Source organism: Oryctolagus cuniculus, chromosome 2, assembly GCF_964237555.1.
Source record: "Oryctolagus cuniculus chromosome 2, mOryCun1.1, whole genome shotgun sequence".
NCBI lineage: Eukaryota > Metazoa > Chordata > Mammalia > Lagomorpha > Leporidae > Oryctolagus > Oryctolagus cuniculus.
The window spans coordinates 88,260,651-88,272,872 of record NC_091433.1 but is presented as its reverse complement, the minus strand read 5'-3'; the positions used below and the strand labels follow the sequence as shown (position 1 = coordinate 88,272,872).

Here is a 12,222-nt window from a genome sequence, read left to right as displayed (position 1 = left end):
CAGGAACTCCAGTGTGGGATGTGGGCACCCCAAGCAGTGTCGAACCCCCCTCCTGCCACCAACAATTCCTAAACCTCACCCTCCACTCCCACCCCCACCCACTCTTGCTGTCCTGTGGCTGAAGGCCACGATTGCGTCACACTGGCTGCCTTTTCCCAGTCAGTTCTCAATGGCATCAAAAGTGACTTCCTAGTGTGGGGCTCTCCTTCCTCGTGGGTGAGCCTGGACACACAACTGCCCTACTCACCTTAACCCCCAGTGCCCAGGGGAACCTCAAAAATGCAATGGCTGCCAAGCAAACATTCTGCAGGGGCCATCTCTGCATTCAGCCGGCTTGCAAGCGTCTTCTTAAATGCTGATAAGCTGGTGAGGAGGGGCTTTTCTCTGTCCACTCCCACCCCCCAACACACACACACAACCTCCTAAACTCCTCTGGACCCCTTTGAACCCAGCCCTCAGATGTTTCTGAACGCTGGGGCAGGGCCAGGCGGAAGCTCCTAGGGAGCTCCGTGAAGACCCAGCTTTCTGGTTTGGGACCTCACCCACCAGGACTCCGTTAACTGCCTTTGTTGTCCGAGAAGCTGAGTTAGGAATCCCAGCTCCCTCCAGGAGGTAGGAGGTGATTAAAATGAAGAAGAGAATAAAAGCTTTTAGACAAGATCCATCCGCCTGCGCCAAGAACAGCTCTCTGCGGCCGTACAAGTGCCCGCAGGACCATCAAAGAGAAGCCGGCGCCCGGGTCTCTGTTTGTTAACTCAGGGAACGGCTCTGTCTCAGGATTATGGCCATTGAAAACATCTCCTCGACCTGAAGTCTTTTCTCTGTCAAGCGCACAATCGCATCGTTCATATTTTCAGAGGAATCTGTCACCAGTTCCATAGGCTGCCTCCACCAGCAGGGAGGGCAGGAAAGCAGTATGCCCAACCCTCTCCCACTGGGATGAGCTGAGGATGGGGTCCCGTGCTACCAAAGCCCCAGGTGTGGTTTCTCCCTCCCCACCAATCCTGCCCCTGTCCCCTGCTCTCTCCTAAGAACCAAGGCCAGGGGAGAAGGACAGATGTCATACTCCTAGGCCAAGAAGAAGAAGGTGAACTACATAGCATAGCTTCTGAGTGCACTTGATCTTCACAGCCAGCCACTGAGGCTGGTCTTTCACAGAGAAGAAAATGGTCCAAGGAGCTGGAGCTGTGGCGTGATGGTAAAGCCGCTTCCTACAGTGCCGGCGTCCCATATGAGCACCGCTTTAAATCCCGACTGCTCCACTTCCGGTCCAGCTCTCTGCTATGACCTGGGAAAGCAGTAGAAGATGGCCCAAGCCCTTGGGTCCCCGCACCCACGTGAGAGACCTAGAAGAAGCTCCTGGCTCTTGGCTTCAGATCAGCACAGTTCCGGCCATTGTGGCCACTTGGGGAGGGAACCAGCAGATGGAAGACCTCTCTCTCTGTCTGTAGTTCTGCCTTTCAAATAAATAAATAAATCTTTAAAAAAAAAAAAAAAAAAAAGTGGGCCCAGGCCACAGCGGGAAGAGCAGGGTTTGAACCCAAGTTCCACTGGCTGATAATGAAAATGTGGGCCGGGGCCGGGGTTGTGGCTTAGTAGGTAAAGCCACCATCTGCAGCACCAGCATCCCATATGGGTGCCAGTTCAAGTCCTGGCTGCTCCTCTTCTGATCCAGCTCTCTGCAATGGCCTGGGAAAGCAGTAGAAGATGGCCCAAATGCTTGGGCTCCTTCACCCACATGGGAGACCTGGAAGCAGCTCCTGGCTCCTGTCCTCTGGGTTGGCCCAGCCCCTGCCATTGCAGCCATTTGAGGAGTGAACAAGCAGATGAAAGACCTCTCTCACTCTCTCTGTAACTCTGCCTTTCAAATAAATAAATTTTTTTAAATGTGGGCAGACCACTAGGAGTTTGAGCTTTGGGTCCCATCTCGGCAGTGCCAGTGGCAGTAGCGCCTCCCTGACCACCCCCTAGGCTCTAGGGGGAGGGAAGTTGGGTGCAAGTGCTAAGTGCAGGCACCAAGTGTCCATCTACCATGCAGTGTTTGTCAAATGCAAATTCTCAGAGCCAGGCAAGCTTTCTTTCATTGTATCCCCACCACTCACATCAGCGCCTGGGACATCTGTGGCTCTTGGAGGGGAGGGAAGCAGTGTCTAAGCCCCATCCCATGGGAAGCAGGTGAGAGAACTTGTGGTGGTCTGGACGGTCCAGGTTGGCAGGAGTGGCAGGGAGGCAAGGTGTCACATGACACACTACCCCAACCCAAGGAGGAGCACACAGTTCTGGGGGTGGGGGCGCAGATAAGGGGACACCCAAGCCCAGTCTGTTAGATCAGCCACATCCTGATGCCCAAAGCATACCACGCTTTTTAAGGTTTCTGTTTAGTTATTTGAAAGGCAGAGTGAGTGAGTCAGTGGGGGTTGGACAGGGGACATCCAGTGGCATCCCCAGATGCCCACAACAGCCAGGGATAGGCCAGGTCAGGCCAAAGCCAGAAGCCTGGAACTCCACCGGGGGCTCCTACATAGGCGGCAGGAACCAAAGGACCCAGGCCATCACTTGCTACCTCTCAGGCACAGTAGCAAGCTCTATGGGAAGCAGAGGCAGGACTCGCTCCCAGGCGTTCCAGTATGGGATGTGGGTGTCCCAAGAGGTGGCCAAGGCTGCTGTGACCACAATGCCCACCCCGACGCAGCATACTTTCAGTGCAAGCCTGATGGTGGAGACCAGCAAAGGGTTCACCCCTGCCTGTTCCCAGCCCCCCCACAAAACCTCATGGCTCCTGACAGAGGAGACCCTGACACCTGCACGTGGCTCATCTAAGAGTGAAACAGGAGACAGCGCTAGAGGCAGGCTTCAGCCGGGGAGCGAGCCAGAGAAGTGCCAGGGAATCGGTCCCTGCAGAGGGCATCCCTGACAAACATGGCTGTCCCCACCTCAGGGAACCCTCTGTCACTCCAGGGCTTCTTACCTGTCCCTGCTGTGGGACACCAGCTGCAATCCTCTTGCCTCTTCCTGTGGAACTAGGTGCAGGACCAGGGACTTGGTGTTCTGCGTCCCTCTTCATAGACACACCGTAAAGTGAACACAGGGGATGAAAGAAGACCAGAAGGGGCCCCACTGGCCACCAGGACTTGCAGCTCCATTGCCCCTGTGCCCTGCGCATCCCCTGCTGGCCTCAACCTGCAACACTGTCCACTGGGGGTCCTACTCACACTGGTAGGGGGCAGGGCAGGCAGTGGGCAGCCTCTGAGGCAGGAAGGCAGCCTCTCCCTGGGCCCCCGTGTGTGCCTGCGCCTGCCCAGCCAGGCAGGAAGCGACCGTGCCAGATCCCATCTGCAGAACCACAAGTGCGCCTCCCTCCCTCCAGTGATTTGTGTGTCAAAACCATGCCAAGGCTGTAAATCAGGTGGTCGGAAGCTCCTGTTTTCCTGCTCAGAGACAGAATGTACTGCCACCAGCTCCCAAGCCTGCCTGATTTCAGGGATTTTTGAGCAGGCACTAACCCTGGGGCAAGGCTGGGGGGAGCTTGATCTTGGCCCTGGTCCTGGCTCTGGGCTCTCCTCCTCCCCGCAGCCAGGGGCTTGGTGGGCGGCGACCTGGAGCCAGGTGCCTTTCCCCCGTGTTAACTGCTCGCAGCTCCTACCCGGCAGGCTTCAGCAGGGAATTTTCCACTGCCTGGTTGGATTTAGCTCATTTAGCGCGGCTGCCTTGACTTTTCGCAGTGAGGGGCGCTGGAAGGTGGGGGCACCCTCCCTGCGTTGGGGTCTTGGGGGCGGCATGGGTCTGTGCGCGTTTTCACCTTGGCCCTGAGAGCAACTCCGCACCGGGTCCTGCAGCCCTGGGGCGTGGGAGGCGCTGCAGCCCAGAGAGGAGAGCAGAGCCCTGCTGCGTGCGCTGCGGGGGGGGGGGGGGGGGGGGGGTGCAGAAGCGGGTCAGCCCCCTCCCCTGAGCCTCCTCTCAGGAAGTCTGGAGATGCCCTGTGTGGGTGAGGGGCCCCTCCCTCCCGGAACCGCCACCGCCCCCCAGCCCTGGGCCGACGATGCCCTCTGGGTTCTGTTTTCATTCCAGGCTGTGGATCCGGCCGTGGGAAGCAGGTAGGAAACCATGGATTCTGGGGGTTAAATGAAGAAATATATTTAGTGCTCACAGAAAGCCAAATATTGGGTTAGCAGCCAGGAATGGAGGGGGGGGGGGACCCAAAGCAAACACCAGAGGAAAGGCATTCCTCCCAAACAAGGTCCCTATTCATTTTCCAAATTGCAGGTGCAGGGGCCCACAGGGGAGAGAGCTGCTGGGTCTGGGGCTTTGATGAGACCCCCCCCAAACACCAAGGGGTGCCCAGTGCCCTCCAAAAGGCCCACCATATCTGGACTGAGAACAGCACCCTGGCGCTGGCTCGCTCCCTGAGCCGGCACCTAAAGCTGTCTGGAGCCTGCAGAAGTGGGGAGGAGGAACCACAAACAAACACTCCTCGTTTGACCTTGAGTAAGTGACTTAGCCTCTCTGGCCCCATCTCTGGAATGTAAGGGTTGGAGTGGGGTTTCACAGGTCATGAAGTCCCACTATCCTGTGCCTGCCTAAAGCAAGCAAGAAGAGGGAGCGTGAACAAGACCACAACAGCCAACAGATGGACCTTGCTCCAGGAGCCACAGGGACACCAGTTGACCTATTCCCACTCAGCTTTCTGTGCCTTGGCCCTCTGTGGACAAAATGTAGGGGCTCGGACCTGACTCCTCCAGGACCCCGGACTCCAAGGCCCCACCTCTGCAACCTGCTCAGGCTGACTCTGGGCAGGGACTGCACCGCCCAGCCTGGCCTACTGGGCAAGCAAAAGAGGGGTCAGGGGTCCTGGACAGGTTGAGGGGAGGGGGAAGAGAGCAGGCGCCCCCTGGACACGTTCCGTGGGATCTCAGGAAAGGCACGGTTTGTCCACCTGACTCCAAGACTGATTTGTGCCCGGGGGATCCCCTCCCCTCTGGTGGAGGTGGTTGGGGGAGCCCAGCAGTAGCAGGTGACAAGGGACATTCAGAAGCAGAAGTTGCCAAAGGACTGAATCATAACCAAACAAAAGAAGGACAGGGAGTCCTCCCCCGGGTCTGTCTCTCTTTTTCCTGGTCTTTCTTTCTCATGCTCTGTTCCCCTCTCTCTGGTTTTCTCAAAGGGCCTCAAGCTCTGGGGGAATCTGGGTACCCCCCCCCACCTCATGGGCTGGAAACACCTACCTGAGAACCGCTATTTCCTGCACGCTGCCGAAGGCCCACTCCAGAGAGCCCCAGCCTGGAGGTAGCCCTGCGCACTGGTGAATGCCCTACCCGTCCCTTTCTCCCCAGGTTCCAGTCCTGTCCAGCACGGAGTCAGCAGGCACGCACCTGTCCTGTGAAGCTTGGGAGAGGATACGCAGAGGCAGCCACTGACAAAACTGTCAACAAATAAATAATCCCAACAAACTTGCTTCTTCCCCCGCATTGCCTAAGGTCTGTACTGCACCATTAGAAATCATCCTTAATATCCATCCAACGGGTCGCCTGCTATTTATCTTACAAATCCCCCCCTAACCATCTGCCATCCCCACTACCACTGCCCCTGTGGGCCCTTGGCATCTATATTAATCAGTTTTTCTGCTGCTGTAACAAAACCTCATAGAGAAAAGTGGTTCCTATAGCTCTCAGTTCTGGAGGTTGAAAGTCCAAACAGCATGGTACAGGCCCTGGTGAGAGTCCCATGGCTAATGAGGACAGGAAGCCAAACTGCTGAATGGGGCCCAGCTTGCTGTTGGTTGTTTTTTAAGATTTATTTATTAATTTGAAAGGCAGGGTTAGAGAGAGACAGAGAGAGGGAGAGACATAGATAGAGGTCTCCGCTGGTTCACTCCCCAAGTGGCCACAACAGCTGGAGTTGGGCTGATATGAAGCCAGGAGCCAGGTGCTTCTTCTAGGTCTCCCATGTGGGTGGTAGGGGGCCAAGCACTTGGGCCATCTTCTGCTGCTTTGCCAGGCACATTAGCAGGCAGCTGGATGGGAAACGGAGCAATCAGGACTCCAACCGGTGCTCATATGGGATCCTTGCTGTGCCACAATTCCAGCCCCTCCAATGTTTTTGTTTGCACCCAATTCCCTGTATTAAATCCCTTTCTGCTCGAAACACTCTGAGTGATTTGTGTGTTCCTGACTAGCAAAGATATAATGGCTGTGTTTGAAGATACACTGTTTTTTTCTCAAACAAACAAACAAACAAAACAGAGCAGTAACATGAGAGAAACAATTAGGGTACAGGAGAGCAAGTCCAGGAGATCCAACATTCAAATTATAGGAGTTCTAGAAACAGAACTCAGAGGAAAGGAATACGTCAAAGAAATAGTTCAAGAAACAGTCCCAGAATGAAAGGACATACATTTGCACATGGAAAGGGCCCACCTAGTGCACCACACATAGAATAAAAATAGAACCAGCCGGAGCTGGCTAATCCTCCGCCTTGCAGCGCCAGCACACCGGGTTCTAGTCCTGGTCAGGGTGCTGGATTCTGTCCCGGTTGCCCCTCTTCCAGGCCAGCTCTCTGCTGTGGCCCGGGAGTGCAGTGGAGGATGGCCCAAGTGCTTGGGCCCTGCACCCCATGGGAGACCAGGAGAAGCACCTGGCTCCTGCCATCGGATCAGTGCCGGTGCGTCAGCCGCAGTGGCCATTGGAGGGTGAACCAACGGCAAAGGAAGACCTTTCTCTCTGTCTCTCTCTCTCACTGTCCGCTCTGCCTGTATAAAAAAAAAAAAAAAAAAAAAAAAATAGAACCATGTCGAGCACGTCCTAGTTGAATTTCATGACGTTAGGGCTGAAGAAAGGATCCTTCAAGTTTCCGGAAGAGGGAAGACACAGTCATAGCCTCATTATCAAGACAGAATGCATTCAGATTTCTCAAAAGCAGGAATGGAACCTAGACATCCACTTCTGATCCAACTTTCTGCCAATGCGCCTGGGAAGGCAGCAGACGATGGCCAAGTGCTTGGACCCCTGCTACCCACGTGGGAGGTTCCAGACGGAGGTTCTGGCTCCTGGCTTCAGCCTGGCCTGGAACTGGCCATTGCAGCTATTTGGGGACTTTGTCAATGGATGGAAGATCTTTCTCCCTCCTTCTCCCTCTCTCTGTCACTCTGCCTTTCAAATAAATAAAATAAATCTTAAACCATAATTGAAGTAGCAATCACATCTGAGAAAAACCACTTTTCCATGTGTAAAGAATTTAATAGCTTTATGTATTCATTCATTCATTTGAAAGGCACAGCAATAGAGACAGAGAGCTCCCATCCGCTGATTCAATTCCAAATGCCTGCAATGGCTAGGGCTGGTCCAGGCTGAAGCCAGGAGCCGGGAACTCCCTCCTGGTCTCCCACATGGGTGGCGGGGGCCCAAGCACTTCGACCATCATCCACTGCCTTCCCAGGCACATCAGCAGGGAGCTGGGTTGGAAGTGGAGCAGCCAGGACTCAGAACCCTGCTCTGATATGAGATGCTGGTGTCACAAGTGGCAGGCAATTTAACCTGCTATGGCACAACACTGGCTCCCCAATAATTTTTCAAAAGTATTTCCTAAGCACTGTCTCTCAGGAAGCTACCAAAGAATGTGTCACACCCAAAATAAGGAAGTAAATCACGAAAGGGAAACCTTGGAATACGAAGAAAAAAAAAAAAACAATCCTGGGAAGAAGTTAGGAAATTCCTGGGATGATGAAGGGAGATACCAGAATGACAGCTGTGTAATTAGTGTAGAACGCAACCAATCCAGACTGGAGTAAATCAGGAGGCTCCAGGAAAGACTGTCTCCAGAAGATACGGGGCCAGCACCGTGGCACAGTGGGTGAAGCTGTTGCTTGTGACACCAACATCCCATATGAGCACTGATTCAAGTCCTGGCTGTTCTACTTCCAATGCAGCTCCCTGCTAATGCGCCTGGGAAAGCAGCAGACGATGGCCCAAGTACTTAGGCTCCTGCCACCTATGTGGGAGACCCGGATGGAGTTCCAGCCTCCTGGCTTTGGCCTGACCCAGCCCTGGCTTTACGGGCATTTGAGGAGTGAACTGACAGATGGAACCTATCTCTCTGTTTCTGTCTCTCGTCTTTCTCTGTCACTCTGCCTTTTGAATGAATGAATGAGTAAATAATTTAAAAATCTGCTTTAAAAAATTAGAAAATATCCATGTAAAATCGACCAGACAGATCTCTAGCAAGCCTGACCAATGAAAATGGAAAGGATACATCTCCATTTACACAGAAAATTTTTAAATAGTGTGCTGTCTGGTGTTGTGGCACAGTGGGTGAAGCTGCCCCTTGGGATGCCATATCAGAGCCCTGGCTCCAGTCCAGGCTCCCCTAGTTCCGATCCAGCTTCCTGCCAATGCACCTGGGTGGGGGTGAAGTAGATGATGGCCCAAGTACTTAGGCTCCTGCCACCCACATGGGAGAACCGGATGGAGGTCCTGGCTCTTGGCTGCAGGCTGGCCCAGTCCTGACTGTTGCAGGCATTTATAGAATGAGCCAGTGGATGGAACTCACTCTCTCTCTCTCTCTCTCTCTCTCTCTCTCTCTCTCTTCCTATCTGTCTTGCTCTGTTACTTCATCAAGTAGATGAAAATAAATAAAAATTCACCTTTAAAATATTGTGAACAGGGCCACTGCTGTAGCACAGTGGGTTAAAGCCCTGGCCAGCAGCACCAGCATCCGATATGAATACCGGTTCGAGTCCCCAGCTGTTCCACTTCTGATCCAGTCCCTGCCAATGCTCCTGGGAAAGCAGCAGAGGATGGCTCAAATCCTTGGGCCCCTGCACCCACATGGGAGACTCGGAAAAAGCTCCTGGCTCCTGGCTTCGGATCGGCTCAGCTCCGGCCATGGCAGCCATTTGGGGAGTGAACCAGTGGATGGAAGACCTCTCTCTGTCTCTACCTCTCTGTAACTTTTTCAAATAAATAAAATAAATCTTTAAAAAATATATATTGTGAATAACTTTATGTACTCAAGAACTCGAATGAGACAGATAATTTTCTAAAGACAATTCATGGCCGGCGCCGCGGCTCACTAGGCTAATCCTCCACCTAGCGGCGCCGGCACACTGGGTTCTAGTCCTGGTCGGGGCGCTGGATTCTGTCCCGGTTGCCCCTCTTCCAGGCCAGCTCTCTGCTGTGGCCCGGGAGTGCAGTGGAGGATGGCCCAAGTGCTTGGGCCCTGCACCCCATGGGAGACCAGGAAAAGCACCTGGCTCCTGCCATCGGATCAGCGTGGTGCACCGGCCTCAGCACGCCAGCCGCAGTGGCCATTGGAGGGTGAACCAACGGCAAAAGGAAGACCTTTCTCTCTGTCTCTCTCTCTCTCACTGTCCACTCTGCCTGTCAAAAATAAATAAATAAATAAATAAATAAATAAGTAATAAAAATAAAGACAATTCATCGGCAAAATTGATGCAAACATAAGCAGAAAGCGTAAGTAAACCAATAGCTATTAAATTGTTGGGATTGCTAATCACTGCTCTCTTACCCTAAAGGACACCTGCCCTTCTCTTACACTTGAAGGCATAAATAAACTCCGCCTCTTAGGGACACGTTTTCAGTTGTGGTGGCGGTTGCCCTCCCAGACACCCCTCTGGGGAGGCTGTCTGTAGGACGTAGGGCAGCTGCACACTACATTTCTAACTTCCCTTTCCACTAGGTGTGTCTGGATGACTAAATCCTCACCTTTACTTGGGAGCCAGCGTGTGTGCTGCTTCTCCATCACTCACTGTTTGTGTCCTGGCGCCACTGCTGACCAGGTGCCCGTGGTCTGGGGGCGTGAACAACGGGGCTCCTGTTCTCACAGCTCTGGAGGCCAGAAGTCCAAGTCAAGGTGGTGGGAGGCTGGTTCCTTCCCTGCATCCCCAGGGGAGCGCTCTCCTGCCCCTGTCTGCTGTCTTCAGATGCTGTGCCTGCAGCCAGGCTCTCCTGTCCAATCTCTGCCTGCACACTCACAGGGCATTCCCCAGCAGGTGTCTGCATGTCTGCTGCTGTGTGGAGACTGGTTCTCCTGGATTAGGGGCCCCCCTGCTTCAGCGTCGCTGCTTCCTGAGTGTGTCTGCAAAGACCCTGTTCTCAAGACAGGTGGCATTCTGGGGGCGCCTGGAAGGTGGGGCGCCAGAGTGTCAGTGGGGGGGGGGGGGATGCAGCGATGTTTCTCTAAAAGGAAACGCTTGCTCGCTGCATTCTCTGCCCCGCCCTTCCTGTGGGCAGCACGGACTCAGAGCTGCAGTGCCTTTAGGTTAGGTAGATAAAGACAAACACCTTTGGAGATGGCAAAGAAGCAAAGTGGGGACACTGTGGGTCTGCATCGAGCCAGGACCACTCCACCAGCCTGGGCCCTTTATTTTATTTTATTTTATTTTATTTTATTTTATTTTATTTTATTTTTGGACAGGCAGAGTTAGTCAGTGATAGAGAGACAGAGAGAAAGGTCTTCCTTCTGTTGGTTCACTCCCCCAAATGGCTGCTGCGGCCAGTGCACTGCGCCGATCCGAAGCCAGGAGCCAGGTGCTTCCTCCTGGTCTCCCATGAGGGTGCAGGGTCCAAGCACTTGGGCCATCCTCCACTGCACTCCCGGGCCACAGCAGAGAGCTGGCCTGGAAAAGGAGCAACCGGGACAGAATCTGGTGCCCCAACCGGGACTAGAACCCTGGGGTGCCGGCGCCACAGGCGGAGGATTAGCCTAATGAGCTGTGGCTCCGGCCCTGGGCCATTCATTTCTACACTGAGCAAGAAGTATGCTTCTTGCTGGATTTAAACACCTGTACTGGGGCGGGGGGCGGGAGGAGGTTGGTCACTGATGTCAGAGCTTAGCTCTTACTCTTAGGAACATGCTTCTACTCAACTCATCTAATAAGGATCTTAATTTTATTCCCCAAACCCAGTAAGCACCAAATTTTTAAAAATCGTAAACTAGTATCATTTATGATCATAAATGCAGAGGTTCTAAATGAAGTGTTAGCAAGTTACATTCAAGGAAACATGTATACTTTTATGGTGACCTAGTTGTGTCTATCTCAGGAATTCAAAAATGGAATGGTTCAACATAATATAATCTATTAACATATATTTCTTTAAGGAGAAAAATCCACTTAACACAATAGATTAAGAATATTTGCTAAGATCTAATACTCATACAATTGAATAGGTAAATATGAAATATATAGCTAATGCAAAGGAAATAGTTTAAGGTTTGTTTATTCCTGATAATGGTACTACAGTTATTTTTCTTTTTTAAAGAAATCTTATCTTTTCATGATACACACTAAAATATTGACAGATAGCATCATGTGATGTCTGGGATTTGCTTCAAATAACAGAGAGGGGAGAGGTTAGCAAAGATTAACCAGGAGCCAAAAGTTATTGAGACTCTATAATGGGCACACAGAAATTTATTATTCTAGTCTACCTACTTTCTAAAAAAGAAAAAAGATTTATTTATTTGAAAGTAGAGTTACAGATAGAAATAAGGAGAGACACAGAGATCTTCCACCTATTGGTTCATTCCCCTAAATGGCTGCAAAGCCAGGGCTGGGCCAGGCCAAAGCCAGAAGCGTCATCTAGGTCTCTCACTTGGGTGGCAGGGGCCCAAGCACTTGGGTGATCCTCTGCTACTTCCCCAGGGAGCTGGATCAGAAGTAGAGCAGCTGGGAGTCAACCAATCCCCACACAGGAAGCCAGGGTCGCAAGCAGTGGCTTCACACTATGCCACAATGCGCCCCTAGTTTACCTACTTTTATGTATGTTTAAATTTTTCTGTATGCTTAAAAGAAAATATAAATTCACTTATAACTTCAAAAGAAACTAAAGGCTTATGTACGTATGTGTCATTTATCAAAAGATAGATACACAGGTTTTTTAGAAAGATTTATTTATTTATTTGAAAGTCAACATTACAGAGAGAGGAGATACAGAGAGAGGGAGATACAGAGAGAGAGATATTCCACATGATGGTTCATTCCCCAATGGCCACAACAGCCAGGGCAGGGCTAGGCCATAGCTAGAGCTAGGAGCTTCTGAGTTTCCCACGTGAATGGGAGTAACCACTACACACCCATTAGGATGGCTAATAATCAAAACTAGAACAGGGGGCCAGCATTGTGCAGCAGCAGCTTAAACCACCACTCGGAACACCGGCATCCCCTATTAGCACCAGTTCAAGTCCCGGCTGCTCCATTTCCAATCCAGC

At 52.3% G+C, this 12,222-nt stretch overlaps 1 long non-coding RNA gene across 1 annotated transcript; it reads left to right on the top strand.

Moving 5' to 3' along the window:
* The first annotated feature begins 3,907 nt into the window (after positions 1–3,907).
* LOC103352164 (uncharacterized) lies at positions 3,908–8,910 on the top strand. The gene is made up of 4 exons (XR_007913969.2): positions 3,908–4,094; positions 4,264–4,485; positions 5,331–5,474; positions 8,656–8,910. It is a non-coding gene; the product is annotated as an uncharacterized lncRNA (long non-coding RNA).
* The last annotated feature ends 3,312 nt before the right edge of the window (positions 8,911–12,222 follow it).